Source organism: Nannospalax galili, unplaced genomic scaffold (genome assembly GCF_000622305.1).
Source record: "Nannospalax galili isolate Female #2095 unplaced genomic scaffold, S.galili_v1.0 scaffold50, whole genome shotgun sequence".
NCBI classification, from domain to species: Eukaryota; Metazoa; Chordata; class Mammalia; order Rodentia; family Spalacidae; genus Nannospalax; species Nannospalax galili.
Genome location: NW_008328749.1, coordinates 768,289 through 778,450, shown reverse-complemented (window position 1 = coordinate 778,450; position 10,162 = coordinate 768,289). Strand labels below are relative to the sequence as shown.

At 41.3% G+C, this 10,162-nt stretch overlaps 1 protein-coding gene across 4 annotated transcripts in view; it reads left to right on the top strand.

Moving 5' to 3' along the window:
• Window positions 1–10,162, top strand: part of Slc4a4 (solute carrier family 4 member 4) — a 476,303-nt gene that overhangs the window by 96,342 nt on the left and 369,799 nt on the right. For 2 of the 4 annotated variants that reach the window (XM_029561710.1, XM_008829287.3), the window contains exon 1: window positions 46–245. The exons of the other annotated variants lie outside the window; for them this stretch is intronic. The gene's annotated coding sequence lies outside the window, so the exon portion shown is untranslated. Of the gene's footprint in view, window positions 1–45; window positions 246–10,162 lie in introns of those variants that run through there. 4 annotated transcript variants of the gene reach the window in all.

The window sequence follows — 10,162 nt, the reverse complement described above, 5'->3', positions numbered from 1 at the left end:
CCATATCTCTGACTCGCCCCCTCTCCGCTCCGGCCCCGCCCGCGCCCACTCCCGGCGCCCCGGCGCCGAGCCCGCCCCCCGGGACCCCGCGGGTCCCTCGCCTCCAGTCCCGGCGGCGCGCGGGGCAGCGCTTCGGTGACGGCAGCGGCCGCGGTGGCGGCGAGAGCGGCGGTGGCGGCGGCGGCGGCCGCTGCAGTCTCACACTCCGCCAAGCTGGAGGAGCGACGGAAGCACGACCCCAGGAGGTGAGCGCGCGCCGGGGACGGTCGACCACGTCCCCCGCCTCACCCACGCGGTGGGCACCGGGCTGCGGGTGGCCTGGGCGCGTCCAGGGAGGGACACCCCTAGAGGCCAGCGGTCGGCTGGGCATCCCCGGGGTTGGGCGCCCGGGACGTGTGAACGCTGCTTCCGCGGAAAAAGTACTTTTTCTTCCTTCTTAGCGTTCAGATGACGAGTTTGGGTGGTTCTGTCTCCCCCACTGCAGAGCCGCCTGCACGTAACCGGGCGTTGTTGCCACGACTCTGGGGCCAGTAGACGCCCCGGCTGGGCTCGGGCGCAGTGACACGTGTGTTCCCGTGAGCCTGGGTGGTCGCAGTGTGGCTGGGGACCTGCCTTAGGGGACACACCCCCAGATCCCTCAGCGGGGGAGGCTGGGGAGATAGTGCCATCGAGGCCGCTGTCCCCACTCCACTGTCTGCTCCGGGACCGAACATCTCTCCCTGGCACGCCAGAGGCGGGGGTGAGTCAGGCAGATTCTCTGCAAGTGGCACACACTCATTTATTTGGAGGGGGAGACAGAGGTTAAACTGGGATTTCTGTTGGCTGGCGACAGCTCTCCCTCAGGTACTGGGCAGCATGTGCGTCTTGGCAAGGACAGGTGATTTCTTTCTTCTTAAGTGCATTTCACTCAGCCGCTGCCAGTCTCTTAATGACAGGAAGGGACGACATCAGCAAACTGCAGCAAGCGCCACTGAAGGAAAAGTTCTTAAAGAACAACAGGGAGAAACCTGCACCGTGTTCCAGCACCGTAGAGCGCTTCCCAGTTCCTTGTCAACTTGTGGATTTTCCACCACTTGTGCCTTCTCCAGGCCCTACCTTCTCAGCATAGTTGCCCGCAGCAGCAAGTTCTTCCCAGTCTGGAGCTGTAGAGCAGAAAGCACTTGAGTCACCCCTTCTGCTTTCTCTCTCCTCCTTGAGTTTAGTTTAGTCCGAGAAAGTTGGTGCTTACTTAGAACTCTGAGACACTGGGCTGTACTAAACACACAGTCTCAAATCCTGGGAAGGTTCTTTCCTGAGAGACGCTGCAGTGCACTGTATTTCCCTTTTTTCTTCTATCAGGAGTTGGAAATAGTATCTGAGTTAAAGTGTATGTGGGTTATTAGTGTTTATTGTGATTTCAATAGATTCCCTCATGCGGTCAGACCGGTACTGGGAGGCTTCAAGCCAATGCCATATCTTTGGTGATGTTTCTAAGAACTCACACTCTTCCTTGTAGGTCTATCACGTTAAATACTTTCCAGTCATCATTGTACTTAGACTTAGGGTATTTGTACGACTTCATTCAAAGGAAGTGTGCCTATTTTCCATAGCTCTCTTAACTGAGAAAAAAAACTTTTACTTTCATTTTAAAGTTAAAACTGGGTAGGATTCAGATTTCTGTGTTATTTTGTGAAATAAAATAGTTTTCCCTTTATCAGCATGCAGGCAAGATGACACAGAACCCCCACATATAGATAGGCACAGGAAAGTCGTACTGCTGTGCACTGTGGAGGGGCATTTATAGGATTGGGTGGGAAGGATAAAATGGGATATGGATAGTACCAGGAGTGTTTGAGAAAGCAGAAAAAGCAAAACCAATTCTGAACCCTCTGCATTTATGTTTTACAAGTTGAGTTTTTCTTGGTGCCATTTGATGTTTGGGGGCTTTTGGGTGACTTAAAATCATAAGGCTCATTAGCCATTAAGATGCCAGAAGCATTCACCCTGTAGCGATGCATTTCCTTTGGTTGTTTGTCAACATAGAAGAACTTGAAGCATCTCTGTGTTAGTGCCATTAGCTCCTTATTTTAAATGACTAGAAGACATTTTGGATTTATAGAAGTAGCGTGTAAAAGGAAGACAGGCACATAGTTAGAGGAAATATGTGTTAGAAATCGGGCAACCTTTGGGACAACTTCCAACACACCCTGGTGGTAATCTTAATTTTCACTGAGACCTGGCAATTACCATTTTGAGATTCTGATCTCTTGTTCTGATAACAAGCAGGATAGTCTGGCCATAGCTTACATCTTAAAGGAAAAATAACACTTAGGGAAAGGAAATGCACTTCAGCTGGTGAATCATTGTAGATAATCAGGTTTCCCTGCCTGCCTCTGAGGGCGCTGCAGTCCATGAGGACTGCTATTGTTAGGAGTCCTGGGAGAGTTCACTGCTACTGAAGTGTGGCAAGGCACACTATCAGAGTGTTCCTTGTGAAGAGTAAGAATAAAAGTCTAAGTCTGGATTTGATGCATAATCAGGTCAGGATTGGAAAGGACAAGTGGAGAAGAGGAAAAATCTAATGATGATATAAGTTTCCAAGTATTTTTAAAAAAATGCTAAATGGAAGGAATCAGGGCACATGAATGATTGACCAGAGGAAGCTATAAGCAGAACACATATCTTATTTGATGCTGCTTCCCAGGACAATTTAAGATCCATGAAATTTGTTTTTAATGGAGTTATTTAGCAAAATGGATAAAGAATGCCAATTAGACTTGACGAAAACTAGATCTTATTAGTTTTGCATACAGGTATTTTAGGGAGTGAATACTGTTTCTTTTATATAAGACCAGGGGTAAGTTGTATACAGATAATTTTGCCCAGATCCCAGCACTTATACAGTTGATATATTGTTGCCCTTTTAAAATGTATGAGTGTTTTGTCTGCATGTGTGTGAGTGCACCCATGTTGTATAGTGCCTGCAGAGGCCAGAAGAGGGCTTTGGATCCCCTGGAACTAGAGTTAATGTTTGCAGGTATGTATGTGGATGCTGGGAACTGAACCCAAGTCCTCTGCAAGAACAGTCAGTGTTTTTAACCACTGAGTCATCTCTCTAGCCCTTGTTTTTTGTCTTCACTTGAAGGTATTTCTATATTCATTATTGTATGCCTTTAACTATTTTCCACTTGTGGAGGTGGGATTATTACCTTTTATTTAGATCTGTTCAATCTGCATTTATATACACAAGAACATTCAAATTCATAGCTAGCCCATTCTGTTTGACCTCAAGCCACATTTGATACCATCATGATGATTTTGAAACAATAACTTTTTGTTTTTAAAATAATTTTTATTTATTTTCTTTGGACTTTTTGAGACAGGGTCTCCCTGTAGCCCCAGCTGGCCTGGATTTGCTGTGGAGACCAGGCTGGCCTCAAACTCACAGAGATCTGCCTCTGCCTCCTGAGTGTTGGGATTAAAGGTGTGTGCCACCACGCCTGGCTAGGCAATAACTTTTATTTCATGTCTCAGGTCTCAGCAGTGCAGTGACATTTCAACAAGCCATCAAAAAGGAGGATGAAGGTGTTAATAATGATGCCTTTCTTTACCTGCTATGAGAAGGAAAATATGAAACCTTTTCTTCCAATCTTTCTCATGATGGTCATGTTTGTCTGTTCCTTAGTAATAATATCTTTCTTGCCTTTGAATTAAGTCATGTGTTCAAAAAAGATGGCAGTAGAAACAATAATACTACTGGGGTGAAACTGTGTTCATCTGCTATCTGCAGGACTCAAAATATTGTCTTCTTTCCTGAAAACTCAGTAGATGTGGTGCCAGGTATTGTGGCTCACATCTTTAATCCCAGCACTTGGCAGAGGCCGGTGAATCTCATTGAGGCTAGCCTGGTCTACATAGCGAGTTCCAGGTCAGCTGGGGCTACAGGGAGACTGTGTCTCAAGCAAAACAAAACAGAACACAATGCGGCAACCCCCCCCAAGTCCTTCAAAACAACAAAAAATCAGATATAAGGGATTTTAAGACTCACTGACTTAGTGAGAAGACTAAAAAACCAAGACAGAGAACTTTGTTTATTCTTCTTAAATTTAATGGAAAGTTATTGGTGGGGGCTGAAATGCACATTTTGTCTGTTGAATGATGATATAGCCTCATTGAGTGGCTGTCATGAAGTAGATGAGTGTTATTTTAGTCATATAAGGAGATTAAAGCAGATGTCTTGCTTAAAGTGATGCCTGTTATTAGTTCAACTCAGCAGCTGTGCCCACCTGCTTCAACTTTACTTGTGATCCTGCAATTTTAAGGGGTGTTGCCTTAGGAGGTTTTCAGTTTGGTTACACCAGTTTTAGCTCCTGTCTTGGAAGCTAACTTTATTTTCTTATAGAATTAATGTAGAAGCTAAGAGTACTGATTGCTCTTGCAGAGGACCCAGGTTGGGTTCCCAGCACTCACATGGAGGCCAATAACTATCTTTAACTCCAATTCCAGAGGCTCTACACCCTCTTCTGACCTCTGCATACACTGTATGCACATGGTATACTTATATACCTGCCGGCAAAACACTAATACACATAAAATAAAAATAAATTTAAAAAAATTAATAAAAACAAAACTAGATATTCAGAATGAGAAAGGGATATATTGTGCTTAAATCTACTCTTTTTTTGAGTGCCATAATTAGAGAATCTTTTCCCTCTACCTTTAATAAGAAGTATACTGTTCCTTTTTGCTTTGTAACTATATTCAAGGATGAATAGCTTGCTTTATACTATTTGCAAATAAGTAAACTTGATGGGTCTTGACTTTTCTGTTAGTTAATTCTAGCTTTACCAGAATCTAGAAACATAGCCATCTATTTGGCATGTATTTCTAACAAGGCAGAAGACAATGTGTTTAAAGTGGACTCATGTTACTCATAGGAGAGCCCTCAGAGTCTGTTTCTGAGTTTCGATTGGTTATAAAACTTCTAACCTCATAGTGGAGAGTAAACAGAAGAGAGATGGATTGATATTGGTAGGTGTGTAGAAAATACTACAGTGTGAATGGACAGCTTGCTAGTAAAGGAATAGGAGACAAAGGCCTGTAAGCAGAACTAGAGCACAGCAGTTGAGACGTGAGAGTATCACTCAGTTGCATTCCTCTTCTCTTCTTTCCTTTGTTTCCTCTCCCCTCCCGCTTGTCTCATCTCTTTAAATTTTTATTGAAATACAGCATGAATTCAGAAAATTTCAAATCCTGTTAAATCATCAGAAAACAGTTCAATGATTTATCTAAGTGAATATGACCAGATAAGTGGTACCCAAACAAAGATACAAACCATTGGTAGCCTCAGACTCCTTCCCTCCCTTCCCTGGTAAGCCATTACTCCCCTCAGTAGTAATTTCTTACTTCTGAGACTGTTTATGCTCACCTGCTACTGAGCTTTGTATTAGTGAGTCTCATGATGTGTACTCTTGGGTCTGCCCTCCTGTGAGAGTCTGTGTTTTGTATGAAACAAACTCATTTATTCTCTTTGTTTTATAATGTTCTTCTTTTTGGGGGAATATCATTTCATTCTTGATGGATAAATGGTTGTTTTCAGTTTTTGTTGATTATTAATTGTGCTAATATAGGCATTCTTGTATAAATATCTTAGTAAATATGGGAGTTTCAGATGTGTGTGTTGTGAGTTCAGTCATTAGATCTGTTTTAGATGGTGTCTTCCCTCAAAGTTGCTACAAATTCATCTTCTCGCTGTCAGTGAGTGAAAGTCTTCTATGGACATCTTTATGAACAGCTAGCACTGTCTTTTTAATTTTAGCCATTCTGTAGGTACACAAATATATCATATCATGGTTTTAATACACATTTTCCAGGGCACTTTTTCATAGATTTATTAGATATACTAATTGGTTCAGGTTTTTGATTGCTCATGAAGTCTTTAATATATTATCCCACATAAGGTAGGTTTTAATATCTGGGAAGTTAACTTCATTTGTTCAGAAAATTTAGCTAATCAGGCAAACTCACTCACCAGTGCAGTGCTTCTGTCTACTCAATAAAGCCAGTGAGTAAAGGGACTAGGAACATCTGAACTTGATAGGACTCTGTTAAATCCTGTGCGTAAACTGAAAACCTAAGAAATACCAGGCAGAACTTGTCCTTATGCTTAGCACAACAGCCGTGCATCTTGTAATGTTGCATTGCCCAGTGTTTAATGGAGCTCTGCGTTTGGAAGATACATGGTTGAAGACTCACATTTCTTACTTTCCTCGTTGTTTGATTTGGGGAATTAAAAAATTATTCATGTTTCTGTTTTGTTCCTTGTTAAAGTGGCTGTAAAACAGTCCCTTGAGGAGTCATCAGGGAACCAGTGAAAATGGACTTTACGAAACCTTGTTCAGAACTGTAAATGGCCTACATATGTTAGCTATTAATATTGTTGTGTTCTACAGTGGTCCTTACTCTTGAATTGTGCCAGCATGGGGAACAGTTGCTGGCATATTAACAAATGTTTGTTGGCTGAATGGACGAATAATACATTTCTGTATCTTTCAGAAGTTCTTACTGAGTGACTCAAACTGTATTTTGCATGTTTTTCTCTAGGACTTTGACTTTTCATTGCTAAAGCTCATTTGGAAGCAGAGCTTATTAAATACTAGGTTGAAAAATTGAATCTAATAGCCAGTAGTTTGGGATTACTCATTTTACTATATAGGTCATATTAAGTCTGTGTCCCCAAGTAACACACACCAAACTTAGAGCATCCTTGAAAGTGATTCTATTGCTCTTCACACCATGAGTGATCCCCTAAAGCCTACACACTGAATATTTTTAGCTTCTGTAATTAGCATGCTAGGCAAAAGTTTTGAGATTTTAAAGTGCTGTGGTGGGTTCTCCAGTTGTGCACACTGGAAGCCATGTTGTACACAGGATTGAAAGTTTAAGGGTGAGTGCTGGAGCTTGTAAGGAACCTTTTCAGCTTAGTGTGGGTAAGGTCTTTCTCAGACATACTGATTTAACGTTGAAGTGAATGTGCAGAGCATGCCTTAGCAAGCATTTGTGTAAACTAGCAGGGCTCAGCTTCTCAACTACTGGGTTGATTTTTTTTTTTTTTTTGAGACTTTTTAATTTTTCTTTTGTCAAAAAGGTAGTCTAGTGGCATTAAAATTTGTATAAGACTTTCTTGTGGAAAATTACATGGTGCTCTTTTGAGCAGCAGTAGGCCTTGCTTTGCAAATCAGGCAGCAAAAGAAACTTGGATATTTATGTAGAAATCTGATTAGATTTTCTTATCCAAAGACTGATATCTTTTTCTTCCTTTCTTTCTCCTTTTGAGTTTATTTATTTACTTATACTTTAGAACTGCTGGCTCTCTTGATTGGTTTGCCTCCATCACTTAAGTGTGGGTGTTTTGTGGTGCTCTGTACTGAGCAGGGAACACGTTGCCTCAGGATAACATGCCAGTCTACATTTTTTAGGGATGTCTACAGTATAGGTGGCATACTTCAAGTATGCTTGACACAAATGTGACTGAGTGGGAAACAGATTTATCTGGTAGAATAGGCTCTGGTATGGGCACAAGGCTATGGAAAATGGAAGTAAACACAAAAGATGGTCATGGTGAGCCTTAAACTACTGGTTCAAAGATAGTGTTTTCTCAGAAACCCTCATCTTCTGTTCTGGGTGATTCATTCCTTTGAGAAGTTAGGCTGGTTTTAAAGCAGATGCATACAGGTGTGTGTGGATATTCCTATGGTCATGCTGGTCACAGGGTCCTTCCTCTGGTGTTCGTTCCCTCAGCACTTGGGACTTCCAAAAGATTGGGATTATGGATTCTGTGAAGGACAGTTGCTTAAAGAATAGGATCATGACAGCTCTGATACCTAAACTGATACAAAGGAGAAGGGGATCAGCTCTTGCATTGTTTTCTGTAGCAGGGAATGAATCTGTTGTCTATGTGGCCTGATGGTGTATTCTTAATGTCTTTAATACAGACCAAATTTTTGTACCTTCTGTAGCCAAAAGATCCTAAATTAAGCCCAAAGCACTCACATGGCAGTGGAACATGCTTGTCCTGAAGACCTCATTGAGACCTCAAGTAGACTGCAGTTTAACAAGATTTTGGGTGTTGATGGCTATGTTCCTGAAGCTCTGCTCTTTTGAAGTGCATGACCACAGCTGTAGCCAGACATGGAAGCTGAACTGCTTTGCACATTCCTTCATTCCTTTCACCTCTGGAGACTGTGTCCTTAGGAATGTGAGATGCGCACTCATGATGTTAGCAGAGAGTAGGGCCTCATGGTAGGGAGCTTGCTGAAGCACTGATTACAATCACCTTTGGAAAACTGCTGAGCATTAACAGATTAAGCAGAAACACAGCTCACACATTTGCGCTTTTTACAAGTTGAGCTTCTTTGCCAGGGAAGAGAGAGAAGGCAAATAGAAAATGTGTCAAAAGATTTTGATAAATGAGATCAAATAATTTCCCTTGAAAAATACATTAAGAAATAAAACAAAGCACTCATCTAATAACATCAGAAGAAAATATAGTTTAAGCACTCAAAAGTTTTTTTACTGCCCAAACTTTCGGCAGTGAATTCTAAATTCAAAAAACCACTTATTGCCCTCGAATTTGCACTGTGCTTTAACTTGCTCATGGGTGTGCATCCTGTTCTGTGCTGCGTGCTTCCTTGGTTTTGGGAGCACATCTTTTGTGTCCTTGAAGACACATATGATATAGAAAATATTACTTAAAATGCCTGGCTTTCTCTCATCTTGCTCTGCTGCAGGAACTCCCTTAGAGCAGTAGCTGTGTCTCATTGCTGTCATTCATGTCTCCCAGGTAGTTCTTGTGAGATTTGTTTTAATGAGGTTTGGTATCCAGTAACTTTTGAAATAAAACTTCATTATAAGTGTATGTTTTGTGTTATCATTTCTTGGAAAACCTAACCCATTTTGTTAAGACTTCATTTTGTTATCTGAATTATATACAATCTTACTAATTATTGGAGATAAAAATGCACTGTTAGCATACTTAAAAAATGCTTTGTATTTATGGGTGTGTATGTGGGTGTGTGCCCCTTTGTAGGCCAGAAGAGGGCATTGGATCCCTTGGAGCTGGAGTTAGAGGCATTTGCAGGCCGTCTAACTTATATCAGTGCTGGGATCTGAACTTCAGTCCTCAAGATTATGCAGCCAGTATACCTCTCTCAGCACTAGCCCACCTCTCTCAGCACTGAGCCTTCTCTCCAGTCCCAAGCCATCTCTCCAGTCCCAGCTTTATATTTTGAATATATTGTTATGGACTAACAAGAAGTTGTAAAAATATAACACAGGAGTTGTTTCATATCTTCTACCTGACTTCCCTACTTTTAGGATCTTAAGTGGCATTTACCTAAAAATTTATATGGAATTAAAATTTTTATGTCTGCCACTGCTTATATATACATAATTATTAATTATATATATAAAACTACTGATTATAAAAATGGAAAATTAGACACTTGCCATAGGTGGTTTTCAGTTGGAAAAGGAGAGCTTGTGTGACAGGCAGGGAAGTAGTTTATTTTTTATTTTTATTATTTTTTATTTTTTGGTCATTTTGAGACAAGGTCTCCCTGTAGCCCCAGCTGTCCTGGAACTCACTGTGTAGACCAGGCTGGCCTTGAACTCACAGAGATCCACCTGCCTCTGCCTCCCAAGTGCTGTGATTAAAGCTATGTGACACCACGCCTGGCTAAATTGTTTATTTTTTTAACCATTATTTAAAAATTTTTTAATAACTACATGATTATAGGAAGCATTTCACTACAGACATATTAAGTAACATACTCCAGAGCAAGAGTACATCTCTTTCACAAGTGGGTGCAAATTTCTAGGTTCACAATTGAGTTAATACAGTTACACAATATTGAACTCAGAATAAGCCCTGTAAGACGTAAAATTGAATGAGTTTTTTAATCTTTAAAAAAGATCTCCATTTCATTTTAGAATATAATGTTTCTTGCAGAAAGACTCATTGGTTTTGCTACTAACACTGAGATGTTGGCGCATGCATCTCTAATCTGTATGCATCTGATTATTACTAGTTATACTTGGTTGCACTTGGATCCTTGGCACCTGTGCATGTCTATGAAGTCATTGGGTGGATTTCAGTGGTAATGTTTATCACCTCTACTAATTA